This window comes from Amphibalanus amphitrite, unplaced genomic scaffold (assembly GCF_019059575.1).
Source record: "Amphibalanus amphitrite isolate SeventyFive unplaced genomic scaffold, NRLGWU_Aamphi_draft 000233F_arrow, whole genome shotgun sequence".
In the NCBI taxonomy this organism is placed as follows: domain Eukaryota; kingdom Metazoa; phylum Arthropoda; class Thecostraca; order Balanomorpha; family Balanidae; genus Amphibalanus; species Amphibalanus amphitrite.
The window spans coordinates 543,417-558,030 of record NW_024881728.1 but is presented as its reverse complement, the minus strand read 5'-3'; positions in this window follow the sequence as shown (position 1 = coordinate 558,030).

Sequence of the window (14,614 nt, the reverse complement as noted above, 5' to 3'; positions counted from 1 at the left end):
TTGCCGTATTGTATTGCATCTGAAAACTCTGGGCGGATATTATGGGTGACACGTGTCTTCGAGCTATCTAGCGATGCAATGCAACTTTTCGTATTGCTATATATTACGCACCGACTAAAATCTATCGCCCCTACGCTAATGAGCTCAACAGTTTTCAATATGTTTTTCGTCTTAAATCGGCCTGCGATATATCACCTTTGGTGAATATCGGACAGTGAGATTGGCCGATCAGTGCGTTTTACTTCAACTTCTAATGTCTATGCCATTTTTGTCACGACGGACACAAAACCATAAAATAATTAGTGCAGAAAGCAATTGCAACAACCGAAAATATTGGTATTCCGTCCTGGATACAAAAGCTGTGGTACCCACTATTCTCAACCTAAATTGATCTTGCCTTCCTTAGGTACTGCCGAGTGCCGACAACATTTGCTGAGCTCATCTGCGCTGGCCGGAGAATGCGGTATCCAAACCGCTAACTGTTCGCTCTAAAAACACCACCGAGGCGGGCCGAACCCGATCTGGGCCCGGGCAAGGCCGGTCTGAAGACAAAAACGGCGCAGACCACCGGCGGCGCGGCGCTTAAAGCGACGCACCGCGGCGCGTGACCGCCTCTTTTGTCACGCGCTGGAGCTCGTCACGACACGGCTGTCCTCTAAGGTGTCCACAAGCACCACGCAGGTCAACACACAGGTGTCGCGACCAGCGATAATTTCTTTGGGGGTGCAAAGTGTCATGCAAGGGGCGGGATGTATTGTGAAGCTTTGGTCCAAGAAGCGTGACTGCGATGCATTATGTTTAATTCGTTTGTTTCTATAATTCGCTTGCATGCCTCGTCTTTTATTTGCATGTGCATGTTATGCTTATTTTTGGCCTGCCATCCCTGCCTGCCCCTTTCATTTCACAAAGTTTTTGTTTGCCTAAGTGGGATGGTGTTTAATCATGGTAATTACCACCTTGGTGATTGCTTACAGTGGTAATTATAGGGTGAATGCTTATCTATAGCGCTAATATACTTGACTAATAAGGTATTGCTTATGGTTGTTGACATTTTTAAAGATAACAAAGGTTGTGAAATTCGTGCTTAAAAATCCATACTGATATGTCGCGTTTTGAGAAGATTGACGCACATCTTTTAACTTCAACCAACAGCTGTTACAAATCGATATACGTACTGGTAATTCGTATTTATTCGCCCTGATCGTCATCTATTTAACAGTGCTTATACGTATTCAAGGCACGTTTGCAGTAAGCTGTCCCCGCCCCTCCATCTGTATAGCTCCCAGCACTTCAACTGGCGCCTGATTGGCGCCTGATGCCACTCACCAACAGTGAAATACCATCCATCCCATGGGACAGGTGCCCCATTCTGGCAGAGCATTCCACTCTGAACGTCCGATCCTACATACGAGTACTATCGGCTCTGCAGAGCGTCAATCTCGGCGCCATCGCTCCATTCAGCACGTCATTGTCCCCCGCTCTGCACTGTGCTGTGCAGTGCACACAGACAGACACACACACAGACAGACAGACAGACAAGGGGCGGTACCCGGCCTGGATTTGGGCCCTGACCGTAATGGGAGGAGGGGTCGGCTGACGGGAGGAGGGGTGCACTGGTTCAGCCGGAGGGGTGGGTGGGGAGAGGGTTTGACACGGGTTAATATTGGGGAGGGGGTGCCGCTGCAAGCCTTTCGTCCTCGCTCTGGTCGTGAACATGAGTTCCTATGCATTTTGTTCTCATGGTGTTACGTTTTTTTCGTGATTTTACTGTTTCATTGGGGCTTATTGCAGTGAATTTACACACTCTTGGTATTGCGAATATAATCAACCCTTCTCACGATTGTAAACTAGAGAGCTCGCACGCTCAATGCCATGAGAAACAGTGTCCGACTTGACCCAGGAATTTACCTGAGATTTTTTTCAATCATGACTCTCCCTGAATATCGAAGCTAATCTTGGGTCTTTGATATGAAAGCATTTCGTCTCTCAGTAAGCAACACTCGCCATTTATCTATCATGCTAATAAACCATCACGGGCCGTTCGTTCGGTAGTTATGCCGGTCCTTGTCGTTCGGTTCCTCTTCCTGAACCCTCAGTCGCGGCCGGCCGTCTCTATCCGTCCGCCGGCCGTACCGGTTCGATCCATCTTGTGCAGTGAGGCATTCACTGCGCCGGCCGGCGACGCCCTTCCGCGACCAGTCATGCCATTAGTGGAGGTCGCGATGGCACGATACTGACGCGACGCAGCACCTCCGCTGGACGAACGCCGGTGATCCGCCACCGGCCGAAGAAAAATGAACTCGGCCGGAAAGAACATGGGAATATCGCTACCGAATATGTACATGAGCTGATTGGGCCTCGGTGGCTATCGAAAAGTGTCAGGTCGACGCCGATAACGCGTTTGTCTTTCGCTGGGCGGGAGGGCTCCGGCCCGGCGGCAGTTTGGGGCGCACTTTGCTTGTCATGGAGGGCGGGGTTGACCGTGACCAAGGCAGCGGAGAAGAAATGTGCAGTCGGGCTGCCGGGGCAGATTCAGTAATGCGCCGGTATCCAATTAGTGGTTGACTGCAGGGCGGCCGTCAATGCATTCATAGCTAACAGCAGTGGCACTGATGCTTTGATGAGGCCACAGTCGCTGATGTGACGCCTAAGGGGCACTATTCAGTGGAGATGGATAGGCATGTTATCACGAACCAAACCGCCCTGCGTAATGATACAAATTTTAAGTCATGAAGGCCAGGGATTAGTAGGTGCCCTCGCTGGAAAGCATGCGCTCATGGCGTTGCGGAAATGCAATTAGAGTTAACAGTTACTCTGACCGATGCAAAATAGGTACACCCGAATGTAAGTTACTGTTTTTTTTATCTTGGCTTGTTTCTGTAACCTATTTGACTGATTTGATCATCTCAGTCTATCGATTAAAAGCGTTGATATGAGGCTGGCTGTCGTAACAAGGATTTGTCGTAATTTATGAAACCATGTCCCGTCGCACTGGCATGTGCTGTCACCAACCGGCAATCAAGACGAATCACCACGACATTTGAGAGCTCAGAGCCGCGGGCCTCATGCCGGGTGTTCGCCGATTTCCCGTCATCCGCGTTTGTCATCTCTTGCGGAACTGCGCACCAGATGGTCGGCGATAAAACGACACGGAGAGTCTCCTTTTCACGGAAAATCGCGACGATTCTTCCTCTCTGCTTCCCCGGGTGGCCGATGGGCGACTGGTCTCTTAGGAGTACCGCTAACCGGTCGATATGTCGTGCGGAATACGGAGTAGCCACCGAGGACTCAACACGAGATTCCAATTACCTTTATGGTCGCCAAAATGCGTTTCACTAGGATGCCTTTGTCGATTGGACAAGAGAATTTCCGCTGGAACATCAAAGAGGATTGCACGGTAGCGAATGGCATGCATGACAAACGTGAAAATAATATTAGGACAGATACACCGTGATCGATTCGCGTGAGGATGCCTTTGCGTTCAGATTAAAATAGTTCGATGACGTTGATATGGTCCTGGCTCGTGCTGCGCTTTGCTGCCCTGCACGTGCCGGCGCGTTCCTCAGTTTTTATCCGTGCTCCTCTGAATAGTGTCGGGTAGCCCGGAGAGTAGCGGAGCGGAGGAACCTCCGGGGTGCCCATCCGGGCGTGACCTGGCTGCTCCTGCGAGGCGTAATTACAATCGAGTTCGGACCAAGGCGTCCAACACCGTCCATAAATCAATTATAATTGGTAATGAGGGAGGAAGTACTTCTGCTTCTGACAACAGGGGGCGCCACCGTCGGCGAAAATGGAGCCGCCGGCCCGAGGGGACGCCCGCGAGCGGCGGTGTTTGGTTGATGAGTGGTCATTGTGTGTTTGGTGCGGAGATCAAGGTCGGTCCTCCCCCACTGTGCCGGCGAGGCCACGGTGCGGGGTCTGGCGACGGTAAGGAACTCAGTCGCTCACATTTGGTAGACATGCCGGTCGGAGCCACGGCATTTGCTAATATCACGTCATTAATCGGAACGACCATAGAGACCTAACATAAGATCTCTATGGGAGCGTTGGGGAACATACGAACCTCCCGGCTATCTATATGCGCTTTACCGTTGCGTGCGCGTCGTGACCCGTCAGGAATCGAGACACGAAGAACAGAGATTTAAGCTGGCCTAATCCTGAGTGATGAGCAAAGTTAGAGAGACGCCCGGTCTCGACAATGATCTGCAGCCTGTGCTAGACATAAAGAGGGTTACCTGTGTTGATCGAAACCGTCTTCTCGACTCCGGACATGCCGTCTGACCCAGAGATCAGGGACAAAGCCTGGCCAGATCAGAGTCTTTTGTTGGCGATTTCCTTTCTGTTTCAGATTAGGCATGCTCCAGTAAGACCACTGAAGGGCAAGGTGAATGGTATTGTTAGACGGCTCTCCCGGATGTGCCAGCTGCAATGTCAAGGCTGCTTTCACTGGGCTGACACTGATAAATTACCCTTGATGCCTTAGCACAATGTTTGAGAGCATCCGCTTCAGTCGCTGATTAAGCGCATCTCAAGGAGAAAATGGACACTCTGAAAGTTGAAACCTTTCAATTCTGATTTCTTAGAACAGCAGTAGATGTGTGGTTGTTTCCTTCGAATACACCTAAATTCAGCGACGGAATGAAAGCCGGATGGAAACCGGAAGCACCGAAAGGTAGTAATAAGTCAAAAATGTATGCGGCAACTGAACAAGTTATAAACAATTTATTGGCAGATTGTCATTTCCGTGGTCAGCCTTTATGTAGGAAATAAGGCAGGGGCTCTGCCGCCGTCTGAAAACCAATATGTCTCTCGCAACCAGAACTCATATTTGCTACATCTGATTACCTACATTTATCCGCAAGCGATCTTTCATTAGCAAAAATGTTTGTTATGATCGCCACAGGTTTCGTCGTCTGTACCCATCACAACCGATCTACCGGGCACACCTATATCCGAGAGGACGCTGGTATCCCGAGGTCACGCAACAGAGGAGATATATCAGACCGCAAATCCGCCAATCGGCTCACCAGTCATTACTCGAACCTGAACCGTTACAGTACCACCGCAGGATGATCAAAGGACTGAAACAGGATTATCGAAGGGTTTTTATGGGTCAAACGCAAGACGATTTCGGGATTGTCGTTTGATTTTTCCAGGTCATTGCAGTATAGGACCACCCCAAGTCAAGACTTCGTAGGATTGTCCTGATATTACCGTCTGTATGACGACCGAAATAACGTCTCGAAACCATTTTAGGGCCACTTGGTCATCAGACCATCATCCAAAGATCTATCATTTGCAGTTCCGTCTGAGTCAGACACCTACCGGAGCGCATCGCACCTCCCCGCGCGCCACCCATCCGCCGGCCCTGCTATGGTGATCAGATTGGCTATTGTTTCACTTTTTACACATCGATCGACGCGCAACAATGGCCGTGGTGTGGCGCCTCGGCTCGTCTCAGTTCGTCTGCAGATTAAAAGCGGACTGATGTCTGCCAGCGGGAGGGCTTGTGCAACGAGCATCCCAGCGCGGGGGGTGGTGGCCGCGGAAATATAGCCATTGTCGGGGAGAGGGAGATTCACGGGGAAGTGCACGGAGAGGCGCGCTAGCGAGGGGAGGTCGGCGCGGAGCAAATACTCGTGAGTGAATTGTGGGTCGAAATCGCGGAGATGCCGTGTCGGTCGATAGGGTCGCACGTGAGGTGGCGGGTAAACTGCGCTGTTTTGAAGGCGCAGTGTTCGGGTGGGTCTAAGATGTGCAATGCGAGTGTGGATTGTTCTGTGCTGTACTCGGTGGAACGTTTGCCAAAGATAAGAGAAATTCGAATACACGAGCAGGTAAATGACGTTTAACACACCTCTCTTGAAGCAGGAGGTGGGCGTAATTTTTTTATGTTATTGATTGTTATCGAATCAAGTGCGAAATAAATGCAGATCCTTATCATGCGTTTTACCACAGCGTGCAAATCGCATAGCGGCTTTATACCAATCAAATCCAACGTGCGGGATTATTCACACCTATGTATACCGCGCCCACTTTCACTGATCGCCCTCCCGCATTTAAAACATGTTGTTATTTAAATACCCAGATGCCGCAACGCAGTATACTGCGTTCCATCACCTAAATCACCCGTCAATCCCCAATTTGAAATAATAAATAGGGCCATAATTTAATTGAGCAGTTTGTTTCAAAGTCGGCCTATGAAGGCGCTGACAATGCGGCAATGTACTGCGATGCTTAATCTCACCTCCATGATTTTATTCCGGTGTAACTTAGGTGTGAGATGGCTGCAAATCGTGCAATCTGTAACTGTTTCCTTCATTGACAGCTGGTCGTTAGCAGTGAACACGCCACCAGGCTGTGAACAATATGTCTACAGAGCTCATTAGCATAGCTGGAGGGTATTCGATGTGGAGAACAATCTTTTGCACGGCGCCATATGTTGTATCTGCCAGGGTGAGCCTAGCAATACAATGCAAGATAGAGATCAGATATGTAATCAATTGATTTCAGAATGACATGACGTTCATAGATCCGTGCGAAAAACGAGGCTTGTAATGGATGCAGATCAAGTTAAATGCGATTCTATGACATATTCAATAGGACCAGAGTGGTAGATGATATAGCCGGTTTGAGTCGTTGGAAAAGGCTCGTCTAGCGTAGTGCTACAGTATGTAACATACATACATAGATGCCTCAATGATCCTCCGAAAATGCATCATGCACAAATTCAAGAGCCGATTCAATTCGGCAGGATTTAGTTCGACGATTCAACATTTTTTGCATTTGTCGTTATTCTCCTTGAGATGATTGCTGTGATCTTTAGACGAAGCGGATGCTGATTTATAGGGGCTAAGACTTTATCCAAGGTCATGTGTGTTGATATCTACGAGTATTGCGTACCAAGATCCTCATCCCAAACGAGGTTCCGGAAGCAATAGCATCTCCCCTAAACGCTGCCCCCCGGGAGATCATACTCGTATATTTTCACAGGTCACCTCTAAATTGTGGTATCTGAATCCAGGAAGCGCCCTATTCCATTAACCAGCAGCCATAATGTACGCCAACTGCCCCTCGTCGTTTTTACATGGCTCATGCCCCTGGTTGCGTGTAATGAATGTAAAAAGCCGAGATCAAGGACAGATGCAGATGGGATTTGATTCAACGCCCCATGAATATCATGCGTGAGTTATCGCGAATAAAGCAGAAACAAGGACGATACGAATTGTTTTCCTCTAAGCGGGCCTATCGCCCCATTAGCTATGGCAAGGAGAGTAAACAAACTAGTTTATGTTTCACATAAATATTTATCTTTTAGATTCTTTTGGTGATTTTAATAATGAATGTGTAAACCGTATTTTATCCTAGTCAAATAATAAACTCATTCAGGCCATTCCATTAAACGCTCCAATTATTTAGTACCATGTTCAAACTATCTGCTCCCCATCCTAATGTGCGGCCGGCGCCTGAGGCAGCCTGACGAGAATTCAGCCCGGTTTTAATGAGCAGTTTATGCAGCGAGGTCATTGCATCAGACATATGGATCAGATCACATGCAAACTGATCGCCGGACGCCGATAAATAGGGGGTCGATGTCCGTGGTGTCAATATTGCTCAGCTTCGGGCGGCTCTGTCGCGTCTGGCCTTTACTGTTCACCGCATTCTGAGCTGGTCTCCATCGTGCCTCAGCCCGGAGGTCAAGTCGGAAATCTGACGGTTCGTCAGCTACCAGATTGGAAATCGTGTCCTCCTGTGACCCAAGTGGCCCCATTCACGCTGGGATATGCGCGGTGAGGTAACGTGAAATCATGCCGGGCAGCGGTTAGGAAACGCACGCTCCGGCACTCTAGCCTTCCCGTGAGCTCCGAGTGCAGGAGCCCTCCACACGCGGTCAAAAAGTGATCTATTGAAACAGCCTCAACTTTCACCAGGTGCCCCTCACGGGGAGATAACCTGATTATCTTGAGATGATCTATGTCCAGCCACAAAACGGTGGCCGGTAGTCGGCGCACGCGAGAAGACCCTAAAAATGAAAGGTGCCTCCTGTTGGTATACGCACACGCGCTGGGCCGGCCTCGTGGCTGCTTGTCACGACAGCACTGCTTACGTGATCCAGGGCAGCAATCCGGCGCAGGGAGAAGAGGAGCGTTGACCATTGACTAGTGGTGTCTGGTCAAGATAGAGCTGAAAGTTTGAAGTTAAATGGGTTCTAAAAAAGAAAAAAAAAACTATAAAAACTGGGCTCGAGAATACCCTGTGTTATATTTTTTTTTTCAAAATAATTTGTATCAATTCCAATAAGAAACTTTCGCTTGTACAGCGCTCGTTTGTACTTTCTCTTATACCATTCCGTATCCGCCATGTCCCGGTGGCGGTGCACCAGAAGCTCCACCGTCGCCTGGTGCGTGCACACAGTTGGGCCACGGCAGTGACGCTGCACATTCCGTGGTCTCAGCGGATCGCCGACATACCGGCGCTTTCGGAGGGCTGTCAGTCAGTGTGTTGGTCGAGCGTCGAGTCTGTCCCACGATAGAAAGCGATGGGACAGCTACCGGATCTCGATGTTTCCCTTTCGTGATCGGTCTTCCATCTCATGGGGAAATCGTGTGTGTGGTGAGATAAGTGACTGGTGAGACCTTATTTGGATGTGTTATATTTTAATTATGAAAGTTTAGAAGACCGGTCTCTTTACGGAAAGGTGGAAGTTATTAATGTCCTCACCTTCAGACACATCACGTATCACCCAGCTATGACACAACTTTTCCAGTTTCGTGGCTGGGCGTGTGTAGATCCGTGCACCGTTTCTAGTTTCACCGCCGGATTCGGGACTGTCTCATCGCCCCCGTCAGCAGTGGGCGAACCAACCCACCGGCACGACACCGGGCCGAGAAACCCGACCTGCGGCGTGGGTGGTTCTCCGTGCTGACCTGGCAGCCGTGATACCGCACAGAGTCAGCGACACTGCCGGTTTATTCGAGTCGTTATGTCTCCTCACAGCCACTAAAAAGGACATGAAAGTGTCATGCTCAGTCTCAGGCTCTAGCCAGGTCTTTGTGCGAACGAGGTGGGCGGTAGATCAACGGTTACAGTGGGATGGGTATGTGTCGCCTATCACAATGTTATGACATGTCTGAGAGGGGATTACTGCGGTTTGTTTACAAACTCCTTGATGGCAATCGTCATAAACCCACGCATAAGGCACACATTCTGGTTTATGGTCGTCAGCAACACTACGCTCTTGACGTTTGTTGTAATCAACAAAGCAAACTAACCCCATTTCTGCCTTTACGACCAGTTTAATCCAAATCAAGCCAATGGTTTTTCTTTCTGGAACAAGCGCGCAACCAATCCAAGAGCACAGTAGGCTGGACACAGCGCAGTACAGACAGACACGACGCAGGTAGACCCGCACGGCGCAGGTGAGACAAAAGTGGCGCAGCCGGGTCGTGGCGTGCGGTAGCTCTCTCACGGTCCAGGTAAACGCTGGCCAGCATGAGATATTGGAAAGTGGTCTCTCACGCCGGCGCTATCTCTCTCACCGAGCATGTGCCCTGCCGTGGCCGGCGCCCGGCGGTCAGCGGCGGTCAGCGCGTGCTGGGGGCAGGCTGGCGGAGCCAAGTGTCAGAGGTGGGCATCCTAAGTGGACCCACACACGCTTGTGTCCCTGCTTCAGTGCTCATCACTACGTTGGTGTTGACAATTACGCCACGCGCGTGAGCCTGACGTGTCAGTAGGCATGCTCCGGTGAGTAATCGACCGCCTCCAATCGGCGTTCAGTGCCCCGGCAGTGTTAAAAATCTTAATTGTCCCCACGACATGATGACCGAAGGTCACGCCTGACCACAGAGATAAAATATGCGTCGAGAAGACCGATTATCGTATTCAAATAGCACTACGAACGTGACAATGCCATTACGGTGGCTGCGTTATAAAAATGGCACGTGATAACGCGGTTGTTTGAAGCTGGGCTTTGATTTGAACTTAACAAACCGCGGCACTAAGCGCTCGCGCTTTGGTCGATCCGCCAAGATATCGAACTCAGCCTGGACACACGCTGGTTGCTGGACGGTTTCGCTTTGGGATGTCGGACGAGATAAAAGACGTTCCCCGGCGCTGTCGCTGTAGGCCTTTTGTTGTCAAACCGCGAAGCGTTATCGAAATGGAACTCTTGGATCCGGCCGCGGTCTGTGAATGGGTATCTTCTCACGGTTCATCGCCGCACTTTGTTTACTATCCAGAATAGATCGCATAGTTTAGCCCGGGACACCTCATGCATATAGGCGAGGTTCGTCCGAAATGACATTTTGTGGTGCGTTCGTGTTTTAAGGAGGGATCGTTTAAAAAGGAAACACGTTCTGCCTATCTACGCCCATCGCATGCCAAAGAAACGGAACACCGCAATTAGACGTGATGTGGGAATAGTGGTGGAGGAAACTGTAGTAGTGTCGTTTCACGTTAATCAGAGGCTTAACACTTGCACAGAGTAGCACGCACGACTGGATTTAAAGGCACGCTTTAACTATAACACCGTAAGTTCGTGATTGTCGTCTGTACTTTTTGTTTTAGTCATTTAAGAACACCTACGTCCTTTTATTTTATATTACCTATTATGACAGAAAAGAGAACTTTGACCTTACTTTCTCTGAATATATTTACGTTTTGATTTACACCACAGCGTGTGCATTCAATAACTATGCAAGTCGTGAAGTTTTGCACAATCCACGCCACTCTAGAGGCTGGGCCTGTTAATGGGTTGTTGTTAGCGCCTGTCGGGGTATATTGGCAACGAGGAAAGTTTCACTCGTTCGCCGTGCATGTCTGCCGCCTTTAGAGTGGGCGGGTCACACGTCTCTGTGGGCTCTATACTCGGTGCTCTGTGCTGATAGGGTCACACCTCCCCCTGACAGCTCGGGGTGCGGACCGGGAGGGCGCGGGGTGCGGGTCCGACCGCCGAGAGCCGGACCTGTCGTGCCGTGCGCCGATTCTCCTCTGGGCGCGGTGATAACGACCTCGCCAGCGTCCCCTCGTGACCCGGTCGTGCCTTCATGTCCATCGTCCCTTCACACGGCGGTTCGGCACGCCAGCGAAAGGCGATAGCGAGGCGCGGCCGGTCGCTCTCCGGCCGTGAGAGATCCCGAGCACGGCCGGCACGTCACGGCGCGGCACGCCCGCTCCGACCCGTGCACGGCCGGGTCGTGACCCCGGTCTCGCCGCTCGTGATTAGTGTCGGCTCCCCGGCGTGTTGCAGCTCAGGTGCGGCGTTGGTGGCGCCCGGTGGGTGCTCCAAACGAGCTGAGCACCGCCTCTGGAGCGGCCCCACTGCCACCGAACCTCACAGACTGCGCCACCGGACAGACAGTGGATCGTTCACCACACCTTCCGCAGCCTCTTTTCGCGTCCAGTGACGCAGCGTTCACTCCCGGAGCGACGACGAGTGTGACTACCGACACCGTGAAGTGATCGTGTCTCTTTTCATGACCGGACCGGAGACGATCGGGCACACACAGCGCGAAGAGCGGCGTCGTGCCGGACGCGCCGCGGTTTCCGCGATGTCGTGACACTACAGTGGCATTATACCGCTGTTGGACCGTTCAGGCGTAGGAGGCAAGTCATCGTGTAAAAATGGTGTCCGATTACCAGAGCGATGTTCGTGATTTGGTCAGTTTGAACTGTGCTGGACATCGTTTCCCCGTCAGCAAACGCAGGTCTGATTAGAATTAAGCGTGTCATCTTTTCTGGCGATGTTTTGGTTGGCCAGTTTCCTCCGCTTTTGTGCGGAGCGCGGAAGTTTCCTGGTAACGACTGCAGCCGATTATAATGAGGGAGGATACTGGACGATCTGATGCGCTTTTAGTGGTTTATCTGGTTTTTGGATCATGCTCACTGAAACCGTGCCGATTTATCATCACTGCAGCGTTTCTCCTTATTGTGAAGGACATGTGCTCACTTCCCGGTCACTCGGGAGGATTAGACTTTACGCTCAGCAATCAATCCTCACTGCAGTGCAGGCTGACACCAAGCAAGGCGGCTTGTCCTGTACAGTGCAAAGCTCATTAGGTTCTGCTTTCATTACCTGATGCTCTTTTATTTGCATAATAGTCCGCTTGTGACTAATGAGTCACAATAATAACGGCATCACTGCATGTTCAATTTAGCTCTGGTGACAGCTTGGAAGACTAAAGCTTGCGTAGATGTGACGAATGCATTTATTTTGGTTTTGAAGTACAAACGATTTTGATTTAATTGAGAATGTATCTGGAATAACGAGGAGATTTTGGAGGAAACTAACTCCCCACAACTATCAATTTTCGGGTTGTCAGGATAGGCTCAGCGTAAGATTTATCGAAAGACATTCTCTAAATGATATTAACATGATTTATGTGGCATAACCCTTCCATTTGTGAGGCAAAGTTGTATCTTTTTGGGCTTTCTGTCCATTTCCGAGAAGTCCGGCTGCTCGTTATTATTTATTTCCCATCTATTATCAAATCATCGCGTCGCTGTTCACAGTTCCCGGCCTTATTGGCGCCCCGTCACCATCGCCCGACATCCTACCAAACAATTCATCAAACAGCCTCAGCACACATCATCACACATCAGAAATCGACATTCCTGTCCACACCCGAGCGGGCGACGGCACCGGACACGCACGCAACGGCGCGAGCGGCCCGGGTCGGCTCGGGTGGAGCTCTGGCCCGTCTCGTGTTCAGCTCGCGTCCTCATCAGATAAGGTGTCCGGCTCTGACCGGGCCGAATGCAAATAAAGCGGACCCAGAGCCGTCGAAATACATCCCCGGGACGATCCTCATCCCAGGCGTGTGCTGAACAGAGGTCTTAGGGATCTTGGCAGAATGGGAAGAGAAGGAGATCCCTCAATGCAAGGGATGGTGGATGAATAGCGTGGATTGGTGAACGGTGAGGGCAAATCTCATAGAACACGCCCAAATACTATTGCGCTGTAAATACATACCTACAAAATATAAACAGGAAAAGGAATGTAGTAGATGTTATGTCAAATGTCACTTGTCCACTACAATTTTTATAGGCGGAAACGTCTTCATATCAGCTCACATGCGTGACGTTCTCATCAAAGTCGTGAGTTCTCTGACCTCACTTACACACGCCACGACTAATCTCTCTGAAATATGACAGGAATCTTCCCATAGTTTGTCAATAGCCATCTCTTTGCTTTCTTCGATCATCAAAATATCCATAACTGGGACACCTTCGATCCCATTTTTTTTTTTGTTCCCATCATCTTGCCGCCGCATAGCGGAACAGGCAGTACACCTGCCTGGCTACCTTGTGGGACTCTCGGGATGCCTCAGCCGCCACCGTCATCCTCAGCCCGCGTGCCCGGTCCTCGGTGGGATTCGAACCTCGCTAATCACCTGCTCACCTGAGGCACGCACTGGACGGCGCCGCCCAGTCGATCGGCTCAGACCACAGCGTCACACGGGCCCGGAGACCAGGACCAGACCGGGACCAGACGACGACTGAGACGACCAGACCAGACCAGACCAGACCAGATCGGGGTGTCCCAATGAACGCCAGTGAGCGACCACAGCGCCGCACGGAGTCACGGACTGAGACGAAATCAATACCATCGAACGTCAGCGACAAGGAAACATGGTGACATCAAGTTGAGCAGTGATCCAGGACGAGCCTGGGAGAATCTGGAACCGGTGTAGTTAGCACTTTTCGGTTGAGTTGATCCAGGACGTAAAGTGTCGGGTCAACCGTGGTCCGTTACCGTTTCTTTTGAGAAAATTGCTAGGTAAACCTATATTTTAAATCTCGGTCATCATTTTCGTTCCAGTCTTTGCACGATTGTATTGTTACATACCTTTGGAAATGGTATCGACTCGAGGTAAACTCACGATTAATAAAACTAAACATGCCCTACCATCTTCAGCGCCACCATCTCTGCAGACTGGGCAGTTGGCTCGGCCGCGTACAACGCGCCGCGCCTTACCCGAAACTACTGCTGCATTTTTTTCTAACAGAAGCGTCTACGGATCAACCGAACCGGACCAGTTGGCCACCGGGCCGGCTGGCGATCTTCACTGCCTGGAAACCAGCCTCCTGTCAATTAGGAGCGATAGGGATCGGCTGCGGGTGACGGACGGCCGAGCCGGCGGACTGGGCTGCCGTCCGCGCGGTGTTCGACAGTGGAACTCACGCGGCTAGTCGCGCTCCACGCGCGCCGTGAGGAGGGAAGGGACAAGGTCCACTTCTGGGGATATTTGTGGATTTTGGGTATTCTTAGCGAGCGGAATTTATGAGATTTTAATCGGTTATTTGATACCTGAGCTTGCTTCTTATTTGAGAGCTTTTAATCGCGGACTGTGATACCTCAGCTATGTCGCCACTAGCCACTGTTTCGAGGCAGGCGCTTGAGAGTGAGCTGATGAGGCATTTGTGGGAAGTCTGTTCACAAAAGGGCATAGTTCACTTAGGTATTCGACTACTTTGCATTCTTGTGTCTGGACATTTTCATTCGAAGCATTTGGTGAGTCTTGAATATGCAATATGCATGTATGCATCCGTGTTGCTTCATTAACAGCTGCCTTATAATGTCTTGTGGAATGCTTTTAAGGGTGCTGGTTGAAAA